Raw genomic sequence first — 15,923 nt, forward strand, 5'->3', positions numbered from 1 at the left:
GCTTTGAATATATTCTATCAAGCATGTATTTAGTATTTAATGTCCCTTTAAGAAATGCATCATAAAAAAAAACCTGCACACAAAATTAACTAGTTTTTGTTTTTAGTTTAAATTATTTTAATCTGTTTTTCTTCTTAGCAAAATGGCCATTGTTTTGCCGTCCAGAGATAAACCTCTTAAAACCTCTTGATTATGTTTATCTTATCTTTTCTGATGTGGCTTATCAGGGTCAAAGGTAAATGAGCAGTTGCTCATTTAAAAATTAATTACGTAGAATTTTACGTTAGGTTTCCATGATGCAATGCGTCTTTATTTAAATAGTTTTACTGAGAAATTAATTTTAATGTCAAATACATCACAGTTTTTCCGGGAGGCTTTGTGGGACAGAGAGGTGAGGGGTATTTGTTAGAGTTGCTACCTTTTCCGGAAAAATACCTGCAATGCTCATTAGCATACATTTGCATACATAATTATACAGCATAAATTAGAAACTAAAGCTGCTATGACTGATTTTAATGATCATATATAATTAGAAGAAGTTTTACCATGATAGCATCTTTATTTCTAGATTTCATCTTCCTTTTCAGCTTTGACCTGAACCATAAAGGGGCACTAAACCCAATTTTTTTCTTTCATGATTCAGATAGAGCATGCAATTTTAAGCAACTTTCTAATTTACTCCTATTATCAATTTTTCTTTGCTCTCTTGCTATTTTTATTTGAAAAAGCAAGAATGTAAGGTTAGGAGCTGGCCCATTTCTAGTTCAGCACCTGTTAGTGTTTGCTGATTGGTGGTTACATTTAGCCACAAATCAGCAAGCGTTACCCAGGGTGCTGCACTAAAATGGGGCCGGCTCTTAAGCTTACATTCCTGCTTTTTCAAATACAGATACCAAGAGAATGAAGAAAATGTGATAATAGGAGTAAATTAGAAAGTTGCTTAAATTTACATGCTCTGTCTTAATCATGAAAGAAAAAATGTGGGTTTAGTATCCCTTTAAAAATACCGGCTTGGTGGCAACCCTAGTACTTATGGGCAGAGGCCCATCAGTGTTTTGTGGGCAGAATTGTGAGTTTAAGGGGCAGGGCGAAACATGTCTTGGTGGTTGAGGACATGTTGTGGGTAGAGCCAGGACAGTCTGTGGGCACTGGGACATTGGCACTGACAGGAAAAGCTGTGAGCAGGATAGCAGGCAGCGCTCCCATACCTTGACAGTCCCGCTATATCCCAGACATTTGTGAGGTATGCTTATAATCTCTATAGCATAAATGATACCTGTATAAAGAAAATATGTCCATTGCATTATATTCCAGGGCAGTTTTTTTTTTGGGGGGGGTGAACAGAGCAGTTGCACAGGGTGCAGCAGGCACACAAACTATGTCACCTAGTGGGGTGCAGATCTAACACAGTACTGAAAGAGAGCAGGAGACTTCCTAGTTACAGGGGAGAGCGCAGACAAAATTAAAGGAACATGAAACCCAAAAAATGTTCTTTCACGATTCATATATATCATACCATTTTTTTTTTATAATCTTTTATTTGTTTCCAACACATAAACACAGAAAGCAGGGACATTGTACATATCATTATGCCTCACAGGGCAAAATAAGTGAAAGAAAAAAAGGAAAATTCTGATGATGCACAGTGTTACATTGTACTTTAAGTATACCACTTTTACAAGAACGGCATGCTCTGGTGATAGAGTTCACTATATTATGAGCATGTGATATATTAATATATACATCTTAACTGAAATATGTACATGCCTATTCTATTCGAGACATACTTCGGCCTGTATTTTATAGAAATAGAACTTGTCATGTACAATTTAACTAACGATGTTGTTGGATTTTTTATATTTTTAACAACTGAGTCAAAAAAAACAAACAAAAAGAAAAAAAAAGAAAAGAAAAAAAAAAAAAAAAAAAAAAAAAAAAAAAAAACCTAATCTAAACAATTTAATAAAAAACAAAGACCAAATAGAACGAAACATAACAAAACTAGGCAGGAGAAAGAGAAATAGGAGAAAAAAATAAAAAAAATAAATAAAAAGAAAATAATATAAGAGGAGGAACTTCTCTCTCCCTCGCTCCCCCTCCCCCCCCCTACCAGGCATTTAACTGCACCAACTATGAGTTTCTAAATGGAAAGATCAGATGCTCTATTTCGTTGTCTGGAAAGCTTTTGATAAATACTGACCACTTTTTAAAAAATGCCTTGATATCTTCCTCATTACTTAGATTAGTATCTCTCTGTTCTAACATGCATTGTTTTTTGAGATAATTTTTTACTTCTGATATTGTGGGGGCCCTATGTTTCTTCCAGCACCTAGTTATTAAGTTTCTAGCAGCTAAAATTGAGAGAATCACTAATTTATCCTGGAGGGGTTGCTTTTCCTGCTTTTTTATGCAGAAAACTATGTGCGTGAATGTGAGACCCAGAGGAGAGATCCCCAGCGTGTTATTGAGCCAGTACTCTAGTTTATGCCAAAATTGGCTGATTTTCGGACAGCTCCAGATCATATGTTTTAAATCTGCTGCAAAAAGGGAGCATTTTGGACATGTGTTAAAATTTATATTGTGTAGTTTATGACCCTTTTCTGGCGTGAAATATACTCTATGCAGGAGTTTGACATGTGCCTCCCTCCAATTCGCAGAGAGCGTGACCTGAGATACTTTTCTAATGGATCTTTGAATAAAATTTGGATCAATGTCATTTGAATTAGTTAACCTATTCCAGCCCAACGTTATCTGATCTAATACAGCTAGTCCCTTGGTATTACATATAGATCCATAGCAATATGTGATTGATGTATACCCGCTCTTTGTTAATAAGAGCCAATTTTCCATTTTTCCCATGGTCCAACTCCAGCCTATTTTTCTCGCTAATTCTGAAGTGTAATGTCTTAATTGCAAGTATGCGAAAAATTCTTTATTTGCTAGATTGAATTCACTTTTCAATTCCTCGAATGTTCTCACACATTTTGTATCTGCCCTGATAATTTGATTAACTTTCGTCAGGCCTCTAGCGGACCATTTATTGAAAGTTGCCGAGTTCAGACCCGGGCAAAAGTTAGGATTGCCCTGGATGGGTAGATACTGCGAGGCGCTGCACTCCACTTTTAGAATGCTCCCTATCTTCCACCACGCTTTGATGGGATTTGACATAGTTTTGAGATTCTTAATTTCAGGCGGGAGTGTTTTAGGCTCGCAATGGGCCAATCCTGCAGGAAGAAAAGGATAGCAGATGTTTTCATCTAGCTGGTTGTTAGTCGCGTAGTTTTTGGTGAGGAGCCAGTCTGTCACTGTGCGCGCGAGAAAAGCCAGATTGTAAGTTCTTATATCTGGCAAAGACAGTCCTCCAGATTCTTTGCCTACTGACAGTTTAAATATTGAGATTTTGGATCTCCTTCCCTGCCAGATAAAGTTTCTAATTGCCGAATTAAGAGACCGAATGTCTTTTTCAAGCATCATAATTGGTGTGTTCTGCAGAATGTATAAAAGTTTAGGGAGGAGGACCATCTTAAATAGCGCAATTCTCCCGGAAAGTGAGATCGGTAAATTTAACCAGACTTTCAATTTCTCTCGGATCAATAATAGGATTGGTGTTACATTAAGTTTATATAGATCTGAGGGATTAACTGGGATAATAATTCCCAGATACTTGAATGACTCTATCACTTCTTTAAATGGGCAATCAATTAGTGAATCTTTTTTTTTTCTGAGCCAGAAGATCTCTGATTTCGATGCATTTATTTTGTATCCGGAAAAAGACCCAAACCTGGTTATTATGTGCATCAGTTTGGGTATATTCCTCTTTGTATTTGAGATATACAAAAGTATATCGTCCGCATAAAGTGCAATTTTTATTTCGTGCTGGAATATTGTAACCCCTTGAAGGGACTGTCGGATCCTTATTGCCAGAGACTCAATAGCTATATCAAAGATGAGAGGAGATAGGGGGCAGCCCTGTCGTGTACCCCGATGAATTCTAATACTAGGTGATAGAAAATTATTGATTATTAATTGTGTGTGGGGGTTTTCATATAGATTTTTTATGAAATTTAAAAATTTGCCTGAGATTCCGAATTTCGCCAAAGATGTAAATATATGGCTAAAATATACAGAGTCAAAGGCTTTCTCTGCATCGATTGCAATTATTGCAAGGTCTGAGGTGCCCCCTATCTCCTCCCCAGCAGCTATCTTCTGAGAGAGATATTCTGTTATTACTAATACTTCTCTAATCTTAGAAGCCGAGTTACGATGTTTAAGAAAACCTGCTTGGTCACTATGGATGATATGAGTGAGGCCACTCTGAAGTCTGCCTGCTAATATTGAGGCTAAGATTTTATATTCAGTATTCAGAAGAGCTATGGGCCTATAGGATTCTCTTTGAGTTGGATCTTTCCCCCCTTTGAGCAATAAAGTTGTATATGAAGCCGTAAAACTAGGTGGTATATTTTTACCATCTATAAAAAATTCGTTGAATAGCTTGCAAAGATATGAAACCGCTTCAGAAGCTAAAATTTTATACACTTCATTAGGGAGCCCGTCTGGGCCTGCTGCTTTGTTCAGTGATAGCTCAGAGATCGTTTTGCTAACTTCTTCCTCTGAAATCGGTTTGTTCAGATAGGAGATTATTTCCTCAGGAACTGTGGGACAAGTTATTTTGCTCCAAAATTCATGAGACTGATCAGGCTCCTCAGCTCTGGCCGAATAAAGATCTTTATAATATTTTGTAAAGCTCTCTAATATATCTTCAGATTTTGTGAATATGCGCCCTTCTTGTTGTAGACTATCGATAAATGAAGGTTTTTTTTCTCCCTTGACTAACCTAGCCATTAGTTTCCCGGATTTGTTACCGAATCGATACATTTTTGCCTGGAATCTAAGATCTTTTTGAGTTTCTGTGAACAATGTTAGGGCATCTCTTTCTTTTTTGGCTTTAATGTATTTAGCCCAATTAAAAGGTGACTTGTGTAAAAGAAAATGATTATATGAGTTTATGACAAAGTTAGTAGCTTCCTTTTCTCTATTTTTCATGATCTTAGTTATTTTGGCCGCATACGCTGTTATTTCTCCTCTAATGACTGCCTTGGCGGCTCCCCAGAAGATTTCCGGTCTGTCAATGTGTTCTATGTTAAATTGGATGTATTCTTTAAATTTATCATTCAGATGTTTTTTAAATTTTGCATCATTTGCCAGGTGGTAAGGAAACCTAAATCTCCGGGGGGCTGTTTTTAGGCTATTTAAGTGTATTTCAAGAAAAATGGGGGCGTGGTCTGAGACAATTATAGGTGTAATTCCTGTTTTAATATTCTTAGAGCAGAATCTCTCATCTGCTAGAAGTAGGTCTATTCTGGATAAAGTTTTGTGTACCCTAGATAAACAGGTATAGTCTCGGACATCAGGGTTTTGCATCCGCCAAATATCTTTAACTTGCAAATTCTGAAAGAGACTCTTGAAAATTTTTGTTTCTAGTTTGTCCTTTTTTACCTTTAGTTGTTTACTACTATATCTCAGCCTATCCAAGGGAGATTGTGGGGCCATGTTGAAGTCCCCTCCCATTATCAGAAACCCTCCTGTAAAGGACAAAATAGTGGATTGCATTAAATTCCAAAACTCATAATCCAGTGTGTTAGGTGCATATAAATTACACAATGTATATACTTGTTTGGCTATACGAATTTTTATAATTATGAATCTCCCCTCTGGGTCGGCCTTTGTCTGGAGTATGTCATAGTCTAGTCTTTTGCCTAGCAGTATTGCCACCCCCCTCCTCCTCCTAACGCTAGGTGAAGCGATAACCTCTTTTATCCAAGAACATTTTAATTTCAATACTTCTTCTAAGTTTAAGTGTGTTTCTTGGAGGAAGATGATATCTGCCTGTAATCTTCGCATGTGTGAGACTATAACTTTCCTTTTTATGGGAGTTGATATTCCTCCCACATTCCATGATATTAACCTAAACTTATCAAGTGGTTTCGTCATATTAACTTAATCGCTGAGATTGGGTAGGGCAGAGAGGTAGAGGAGCTGGGGGGGGGGGGGGAGAGAGAAAGAGAAGAGAAGAAGGAGGTAAAAAAAAGAGAGAAAGGAAGAGAGAGAAAAAAAAAAAAAAAAAAAAGGGGGGATTGAAACTCTATTATATGGTAAAGGAGGAGAGCCACCTCCTCCTTTTCCCCTCTGTACCAGAAGGGATCCCCTTCCGGGAAATGTAATTTTGATTTGATAGATCTATTATGCTTATGCGATAAATATTGGAAAAAAAACAGTGTCATTAAGAACAAGATTATTTCTGTTCTCTTACTTTTAAGCTGCATGCCCTTGCTGAGAGAGAGCTTGCCCTCGTTACTCTACTTCGGTATATAACCTTTCTGCCTCCTTAGCATTGTCAAAAAAATGTGTGTTATCTCCGATGACTACTTTAAGTTTAGATGGGTAAATTAGCGTTGCCCTATAACCTTTTTGAATAAATTTTGTGCATATAGGTGCTAGGTCCCTCCTTTTTATGGAGGTCTCTACCGAGTAGTCCTGAAACAATAATATTTTGGCACCGTCTATATTGATAGGTTGCTTTTTTCTAAACTGTTGCAATATAAGGACTTTGTCTGAGTAATTCAAAAACCGAGCAATGACTACTCTAGGCCTCCTGTTTATTTTATTATCATCTGAGGGGGGACCAATTCTGTGGATTCTTTCGATTATAATCTGTGTACTTGATATTTCCAGTAGTTGACCTAGTGTCTCTGTTATAAATAACGTTAGATTTTCATATTTTTTTTCCTCTGGTATGCCAATTATCCTTATATTATTTCTTCGTGACCTATTTTCTAGGTCTTCTAATCTGAGCTGCATTTTTTGTAGCTTAATTTCTGCGTCTTCCAGTTTAGAACCTTGTGCCACTGTAAGATCTTCTAAATCTGACACTCTCTGCTCTGCCTCTTTCAGTCTGCTTGAAAATTGCCTGACTTCCTGAGATAGTTGATCTATATCATGTTTAATTTCAATTCTTAAAGTGTCGAATTTAGGGGTCAGAGCTTCTGATATATTGGCGACTAGGTTTTGTAAATTCAGTACCTCACTCGTTGGATTAAGATTAGTTGCAGAGTGTGCCTCCGCTAGAGGCTCAACAATTCCTTTCGATTTCTTATCTCTGTGTCTGCCTGTCATGCCTGGAGATATTGTCTTAGAGGAAGTATTGAGAAATGTATCCATGTGCCAAATGTGCGTGTGCAAAAGACAGTTATTGGGGGGAAAAATAGAAAGAAAGTGAAAAAAGTGGCTTGTAAGTGTGAAAATAGTTTAGAGGGCAGAAAAAGTGAAAGGAGCGTGATTGCTTTGTGTAATTATTTGTGAGGAATGTGCAGGAGAGGGGGAGAAAAAAAAAAAAAAAGTGTAGGTGATTTCAGGATTGTAATATCAAGCTTTGGCAGACAGACAAAGAGTCGCAGTCAAATTTGAAAAAATACGAAAGGACAAATACTATGCAGTCTCTGCCTCTAGAACAATTCCTTTACTGGCTTTTAAATTTACGTTAGCTACACTTATTAAACCACGGTCTTAGATCTCTTAATAGGGGGCTATTTGAGAGGACACTTGCCACAGGGTTTTATATAACTCTGTTTAGATTTACCCCACAATTAGATGTCTGTGAATAGGGCTGAAACCCTATCCCAGAAAATTCAGATAAGGGAAACAGAACAGTTACCCAAGCTTATCACAGATAGCAATATAACTAACCCACAGTACGGATATAACAAAGATTAGACAAGCTTTTTTGTTTCCTAGGCCAAGCACTTTGTTAATTTTTTTCTTCCTTTTCTTTTCCCTATCCTCCCCTCTTCTCTCCTTCCCCTCCCCTCCCCTTCTCTCCTCTCTCTCCTTCCCCCTCCCTTCCTCTCTTTTTTAGATAGTTATAATGCGTGCTCTTTTACCTGACTGTATTTAAATGTAATTTATCTATATATACAGATGCAAAGAGAAAGGAATGCAATGTCTGCAATTAACAAAGATTTCTGATATTGGTGGTTTTGGCCCTGTAGTTTCAAGGCCTAAATTTAAACCTAGGAGCTTAACTTACAGCAACCTTCCAGATACTCTTTGAGGACAGGGTGATAAAGCTAACTTAGGTTATTGCACAACATTGTTTTAGACACAGGGGGTGAATTGGCAATGTTAGTGACAATAATAGAGCAACTGATAGCAAATCTACACACAGCTTTTAAATCCACAGTATAACAGGTCTCAGATAGTTCTCACATAAAAATGTATGCAGTGACAACCCTTTTAATGCAGTAAGAAAAAAGACTTATTATGCTAAGGTCAGAACAGAGACTTTTAATGTTACTTTGTCTCTTTCTTTAACCTGTACCATCCAAGAAAGAACATTGTGTAACTTTTTATTATAGCTGTGTCTTCTAGCAGCGTTCTATACTGCTTTTATTTCTTTCTCTTTCCCCTTAGTATGAGTCTTTTGGTTTGCCTCTGCGTTCAGCTCTTTAGGCTTTTTGAAGTATATATTTTTTTATTTATTTTTTTTGAGGTCCCACAGGCTATATCTTGTTATTCGCAGAGTTTTTTGTCCCAAGGAGAGAAACAAAACAAAGATATATATTTTTTTTTTTTCCCCAAGTGAAGAAATATTTTGATTTTATATATATTTTAGTCCAACTTGGGTAATGTTCATGCTTCTATTCCCCCCCTCTGACTGGCCCCCTTTCCTCTTTCTCCTTTCCCCCTCTCCGTAACAATTTTGTTTATTTTTATTAATGTTTTTGAGGGAGAGAAACAGATAATTCCGCGAATTCCAGAGAAAGCAGCGTTTAACTCTGGTTGATACACTCACCCTCCGGTGTCTACAGTCTGGTGCATATCCTCTAGGCTTAAAACATTTTCCTTGCCAACCGGGGGATAAGGAACACTGCTGAACCCTGCTCCGTTCCGTCGAAATAGGCGACCCCTCTGATCTTCTCTGACCCGCCTCCTCCCACGCAGCACCGGTGGGGGGGGAGGGAGTCAGATGGTAAGCTCCGGGCCAGGTCCAGGAGCGGCACCGCCAAAACAGGTGCTGAGTAAACCGGCCTCAACCAAGGGCGCTAAGGAAAGTCTCCACGCTCAGGGTCCCTCTGATACACCAGCGCAGCTGGCTCCTGCAGATGCCTCCTCCCACGCAGCACCGGTGGGGGAGGAGGGGCAGATCTCAAGCACTCACCGGACTCCCGAGCTCTCCTAGGTGTGATTCAGCTCTCCTCAGCGGCAAGAGGCGATAGATGTTCAGTCTCTGCACCGGGAGGGGAGGGAAGCAAACAAGGAGAGTTGGCAGGGGGCGATAGTGTGAAGCAAGCAGTCAGAAGTCTTGTCGGGTAAGCAGCCTTGCGATTTTTAATATGTGTTTTTTTTTCTTTTTCCCCGTCAGTTGCACATATAGGTCTTTCTGATTACTGTGCTGTGTATTGGGGATATCCTTCCCTTTAGTACAGGGGGTCTCTCAACAGTGGGCTGGAAGTTCCACTGTGCGTTCCGGCAGCGTGTGGTCCTTGCCGTCCAGGTAGCAGCCTCAAAATTCAGGGCTTGGCGCGTGGATTACACCGCCAGGTGCTTGGGACTGGAGAACAAACGCTCAGCTACCTGTGCTAAGCTCCTCCTCCGGAACTTCCTCCATATCATACCATTTTAAACAACTTTACAATTTACTTTTATCATCTATTTTGCTTCATTCTTTTTGGTATCCTTTGTTGAAGGAGCAGCAATGCATTACTGGGAGCTAGTTTAAAGCCAATGACAATACTGACAATGTATGTAAGTGCAGCTACCAATCATCAGCTTCTAAGCCTACCTAGGTATACTTTTTCAACAATGGATACAAAGAGAACAAAACAAATTAGACAATAGAAATGAATTGGAAAGTTATTTAGAATGGTATGCTGAATCACAAAAGAAAAATGTAAAGTTTCATGTCCTTTTAACACATCAGATGAGCTGTGATGGCAGAAGCTGTCTTGCTTTGATAAGAGAGTGTGACTATGGGCAGAGGTTTGTGCCATGGCTTCTCTTTCTCAGCCATACCCAGCTGAACAAGATTGTTTTGTCTGCAGAAGAGGCTGGGCAGTGGGCTGTTCTTTCATTGCGAAGGACATGCCACACACACTGATAGGAGTGTGAGGAGAGCTTCATTTTAAGGCTGCCTAGTGGTGTTTTTAATTTATTTAGCCAGTCTGGTTGAGTGAATTCCATGCAGGTGAGCTATGTGGGTAATGCTTCACTAATTTTATTTTGCAAAAGCTGTTGTCCCTTACTACCCCAGAGGCAGAATCATGTCAGACAAACTGCTACTTAGTGATTATTTGGCTGTACACAATGCTGGAGTATATTACATGGGGCATGAGTACTACATCTGCTCTCTTATATCCAGCTTTGGCCGAGATGGATGGGTTGCTTTAGTCTAAGACCCACTGGACAAAGCAGAAAGTCAATTAATGAAGTATAGTTCAGGGACAAGTGAAATATTGGTTAATCGCTTCATGCCGTTAGGACGCTCTAAGCCTAACAGTGATGGGCTTTAACTCTGTTAGCAAGGCATCAAGCCTCCTACCTTCTATGGCGTCTTGCATCCTCCTCCTTTTTGATAAATAAAAATTGGACTGGGTTAAGTACATTGCCTTTAAATAAAGTAGTATTAGATATTCAACATGAAAGGGATCAGATTTCACATGTAACCTATAATAAAATGGTTAAATATTAATAGAATCAGCAGTGCTCTAATAAAAAAGTATGGTCAATCACTTATCTTTATTTAAATATCTAAAAAACTTAAAGGGCCATTAAACCCAAAAAATTTATTTCACGATTCAGATAGAGAATACAATTTTAAACAATATTCCAATTTACTTCTATTATCTAATTTGGTGCAATCTTTAGATATCCTTTGTTAAAGAAATAGCAATGCACATTGGTGAGCCAATCACATGAGGCATCTATGTGCAGCCACCAATCAGAAGCTACTGAGCCTATCCAGATATGCTTTTTAGGAAAGAATATCAAGAGAATGAAGCAAATTAGATAATAGAAGTAAATTAGAAAGTTGTTTAAAATGGTATTCTCTATCTGAATCATGAAAGAAAAAAATTGGGTTTAATGTCCCTTTAATTGTCTGTGCTGGGAGGCTCTAGGCATTGAAGGTATCACATTAATGCTTCTTTCTTTAATATTTTCTTTGTATGGAGGTCAAAAAGTTTATTTTATCGGCGCCCTTTGTTCATAAACCAACTGTATATTTGTCATACTTGTATTGTTTAAACTGCCCGTTTATTATTATTTTTCTTTTATTATTATTATTTATTTATAAAACACTAACAAACTCTGCAGTGCTGTCAATGGGTACAAAAGATAAAAGTATAACAATGATACAATATTTTTAAGAGGCAGGACAACATTTATCAAACAAATACAGGAGGAATTGAGGGCCCTATTCCAGTGGGCTGGTGCCGTACGAAATAAATCCTGCAGCCTAGCATGGGAAGAGGTGATGGTAGAAGATGCAAGGAGCAGGTCATTGTTGGACCTTAGGAGCGGGCTGGAGTATATTTAATTATTATTGAGGACAGGAGGGGGGGCAGTGCGGGTAAGGGCTTAGTAGGTCAGGCGGAGAATTTTGAATTTAATTCTGCTGTGAATGTGGAGCTAGTGAAGGGATTCACAGAGAGGTGCAGCAGATACAGAGAGTTGTGAAATGTCAATTAGCCTGACAAGGCATTTGGGATGGATTAAAGGGGGAGAGGCGAGAGAGAGGAAGGCCAGTTAGTAGGTTATTACAGTAGTCAATTTGGGAAATTACCAGGGAGTGGATTAGCTGCTTAGTGGTGCCAGCACTCAGAAATGGATGAATTTGGAGATATTGCATAGGTGGTTGCGTCAGGATGAAGAAAACAATTGGATGTAAGGTATGAAGGACAGATTGGAGTTGAGTGTAACGCCGAGGCAGCAGACTTGGGGTGATGGGTTTGTGCCGCCAACAGTGATAGAAAAGTTAGAAACTGGAGTAAGGTTAGAGGGTGTGGGTTAGAAGGAGCTCAGTCTTGGACAAGTTAATCTTTAGGTGGTGAGAGGCCATTTAGGAAGCAGTCGCTGACATGAGAAAGGATAGAATGAGAGAGAGCAGGGGTGGAGAGGTAGATCTTAGTATCATCAGCATAGTGGTGACATTTAAAGCCATAGCTGTTGATAAGTTTACCCAGTGAAGAAGTGTAAATAGAGAACAGTAGAGAACCCAGGACAGAGTCTTGGGGTACTCCAACAGACAGAGGCATTAAAGAGGAGGAGTTGCCAGTAAATGAGACAGAAAATGACCAGTTAGAGAGATACGAGTTGATTCAAGAGAGGTCAGTGTAACAGTGACCAAGAGAGCTGAGAGTCTGTAAGAGGAGGGGAAGGTCAATGGTGTCAAAGGCAGTAGAGAGGTCAAGTAAGATAAGTATAGTAGTGGCCATTATTTTTAGCAGAAAGAAGATTGTAACCTTGGTGAGGGCAGTCTCAGTTGAGTGTTGGGGAAGAAAGCCAGATTGCAGGGGTCAAGCAAGGAGTAAGAGGACAGAAAGCGGGTTAGGTGGTCAAAAACTAGTTTTTCCAGGAATGTTGAAGCTAGTAGAAGCAATGATGTAGGGCGGTAGTTTTTAGGAGAATTTGGGTCGAGTGAGGGTTTTTTGAGGATGGGGGTGACCTTTGCATGTTTGAAAGAAGATGGGAATGAACCAGTAGAAAGGGATAGGTTGAATATGTGAGTAAGATGTGAAGGGAAAGGGTCGAGTGGGCAGGTAGTGAGGCATGAGGAAGACAATAAGGAACCCACTTCATTCTCAGTAACTGGGAGAAAGTGGCAAAGGGGGTGACCGGATGTGGAGATGGAAGATTGCAGGCTTGTGTTGGGATGTTGCTTCAGATAGTATGCGTTTTGATTAAAAAGTAGTCTGCCAGGTCTTGAGCACTAAGGCAGATGAAGGGCATGGTGCAGATGGGTAGAGGATAGAGTTGAAAGGGGAGAAGAGTCGTTTAGGGTTTGAGGAGTGAGTAGATATAAGAGAAGTAGGTTTGCTAGGCTAAGTGAAGGGCAGAGGTGTAAGCATGAAGAATTAACTTATAGTGGATGAAATCCAGTTCAGAGTGAGATTTCCATCAGGCACTAATGACCTGGAGTTTTGCGTAGTTCGGGAGGAGCAAGAGTGTCCAGGGCAGAAGAAAGAGTATTCTTATAGTGGCTTAAAGCAAGGTCAGGGCAGGATATCGTGGAAGTGTGGAGGAAGAGTTGTTGATAAGGTTTAAAAATTGGAGAGGATCCACAGCATGCAGATTTCTACAAGTGCGGGGGCGAGGGGGAGAAGTAGGTATAGCCTGCACATTTAGATTTTAGGTGAGCTAATGGTGATCTGAGATGGGAAACAGGTGACAGTTGGCATCAGAGATAGAGCAGAGGTAGGAGAATACCAGATCAATAGAGTGTTCATTGCAGTGAGTAGGGAATAGGGTGGATTGTGAGAGACAGAAGGAATTTGTGAGTGAGAGAAGTTTAGAGGCAGCAGGGGCAGATGGGTTATCAATGGGTATATTAAGGGGCTATATTAGGTACTTTGGATTTTTTATGCGTGGCTTTCATTGCACATAATACTCTACATTGTTTCTGGGTCCTAAATTGCTGAGTTGATGTCTATATTAAAAGGAAATTTGTAAAGCTCAGGAGGATAGTGCACTGTGTGCATGTGGATGTATATGGGTGCTTGTGTGTGTCTGTGAAAATGGATTTCTATGCACACTTGTGTGTGCATGTGGATGTCTATGTGTGACTGTATGTATGTGTATATGAATGTCTATGGATGCCTGTGTGTGTGCATGTGGATATCTATGGGTGCCTGTGTGTGTGTGTTAATTTTGATTTAATGGGTGGCTGTATGTATGTGTGTATGTTTATGTCTATGTACATGAGTGCCTGTGTGTTTGAGTGCATGTGGATATCTAAGGACACCTGTGTGTGCATGTGAATGTCTATTGGTTGCTGTCTTTGGGTGCCATGTGTGTTTATGTGGTTGTATGTTTTTGTGCATGTTGATGTCTGTGGATGCATGTGGATGTCTATGGGTGTGTGTGTTGTGCCTCTAGGTTCCTCTATGGGTGTTTCATTTAAAACTAAATTACAGTGAGACATGGAAGGTTGCAATTTAGGAGGGGGGCATATTTTAGAATTTTACCCTGGGAGCCAGATTCTCTAGAAACAGCCCTGTAATAATCATTAAAGTAATGGTAAACTTATGTAAAGCACTTTACACAATATAAAAGTATGTCAGCAATGCAGAGGAAATTTATTAACACAATCCTTAAAAACTGTATTATTCTCTTTTTATTTAATATTTCACTCCTTCCCTGGCTGCCTCTTACATTTTTTTTCCTTTTTTGAGAAGATTGACAGGAAGGTGGTGGAGCCATTCAAAACTCCATTATGTCTTTCTATAGTAGCACACTTTTGCACTGCTTCTATCTTGTTTGGTTGTTTGCTTGTTTGTTTTTACAGCTCTAGGTCAATCCTAGCTCTGGAATATTGTTTTAAAACACAGCCCACAGAGGTTGTAGTGCTCTAGCCATTACCTCACTACCTCACCTGCACCAATTCCATTATATTGCAAGGTGTTGCTGATTTGAGAGGCCAGTTCCACTGTCCTTCTTTCTCATCCCTGGGTAGGTTGTTAAACCCCCTAACTGTTTATACCCCACCCTGACTTGCTCAGAGTTACCAACAACAGTAACCAACACAGTAACCGCAGCTCCAAGCTATTGCCAGCTTCATGTACATGGAAGTGCTCGTACTCCAAAACGAGGTTCCCCTTAGATCTGGAGTGTCGTTACTGCAGCGGATCAAGCCGCTCACAAGGCACATAAAGTAACAGGCCCTGCAGGGTGTTCAAAGTGTAAAATCCAAATATTTTATTGAGTAAAGTTAAAACAAGAAATACAGACATGGCATAGTGTCTAAGCAGGAGAATAGCCTGACATTCTCTTGCATAAATGTTATGTCATCTCTGTATTTCTTGTTTGATTTTTTGCCTGTTACTTTGTGTGCCTTATTACCAACAGTACCTACCTCAATGCTTGGCACAGGGTACAATGTTTGCTATGCTCAGAGGTATATCAACAAGAATTCACTCCTGTTTTACTGCACAGGAGAGGCAGAGACTGAAGCCCTGTACAAATGCATAACCTCTCTTTCCTACACAGCAAGTGGCAGATGGGATTGCACTCCAATCGAGAATAATGACTTGGGCAGAATAGCTTGTGGTTAGCTGTGCTGCCCCCAGCTTACTACAACAAGAGCTGGCAGGAGCCTGATGAAAGCTACAAAAGCAGATACGCTTTTATTATTATTATATTATAAGTATTATCTGAAAAGTCAATAGGTACAAAAACACAAGCATCTTGCACTATGGTAAAGGGAATGGGACTGAAGCAGAAAGGGATGTGAAACACAAAATGTATCTTTCATGATTTAGGTAGATCCTGCACTAAAAAATTGCAATTTACTTCTGTTATCATTTTACTTTGTTTTTATAGTATTCTTTGTTGAAGAGAGCTCCCTAGAAAAAAAAGAGTGCACATGTCTGAAGATTAGAACTATATGGCAGCAGTTTTGCAAGAATGCTTTTAAAGTGTTACATGGAATCTGTGTTTGCACAATGTATAACATTGGTAAGTGACAGCAAAGTACAAATTAATCTTTCATGATCTTGATATCTTTTAATGAAGAATATACCTAGGTAGCTTTAGGAGCAGCAATGCATTACTGAAAACTAGTTGGTTATTGGTGGCTCCAAGTATATGCTTCTTGTCATTGGCTCACCAGAAGTGTTCACATAGACCTCAGTAGAACAATGCTGCTCTTGAGC

General features: G+C 39.4%; 1 protein-coding gene across 1 annotated transcript in view; it reads right to left on the bottom strand.

Moving 5' to 3' along the window:
- Window positions 1-15,923, bottom strand: part of ANKH (ANKH inorganic pyrophosphate transport regulator) — a 259,550-nt gene that overhangs the window by 225,066 nt on the left and 18,561 nt on the right. The gene's annotated exons all lie outside the window — the stretch shown is intronic.

Source organism: Bombina bombina, chromosome 5 (genome assembly GCF_027579735.1).
Source record: "Bombina bombina isolate aBomBom1 chromosome 5, aBomBom1.pri, whole genome shotgun sequence".
Lineage (NCBI taxonomy): Eukaryota > Metazoa > Chordata > Amphibia > Anura > Bombinatoridae > Bombina > Bombina bombina.